Consider the following 209-nt stretch of genomic DNA (forward strand, 5'->3'; position numbering starts at 1 on the left):
TTGAGGATTTGTGGTCCGGGCAGCCTGGTACGCACGGGCTATCACAGCGTTCGGGGCCAGGGAACGTCTTCCTGGTGGCCACCCCCTGGACGGTGAGAAGCCTGGCCTTCCAGAGATGCCCGTGTCTGGTGCCCAGAGGGCGATCTCGGTGGGACCTCCAAATGAAATGGACGGGCCGAGAGTAACCAGACACACGCCAAATTAGAAAA

Source organism: Vombatus ursinus, unplaced genomic scaffold (assembly GCF_900497805.2).
Source record: "Vombatus ursinus unplaced genomic scaffold, bare-nosed wombat genome assembly UNPS02008959.1, whole genome shotgun sequence".
NCBI classification, from domain to species: Eukaryota; Metazoa; Chordata; class Mammalia; order Diprotodontia; family Vombatidae; genus Vombatus; species Vombatus ursinus.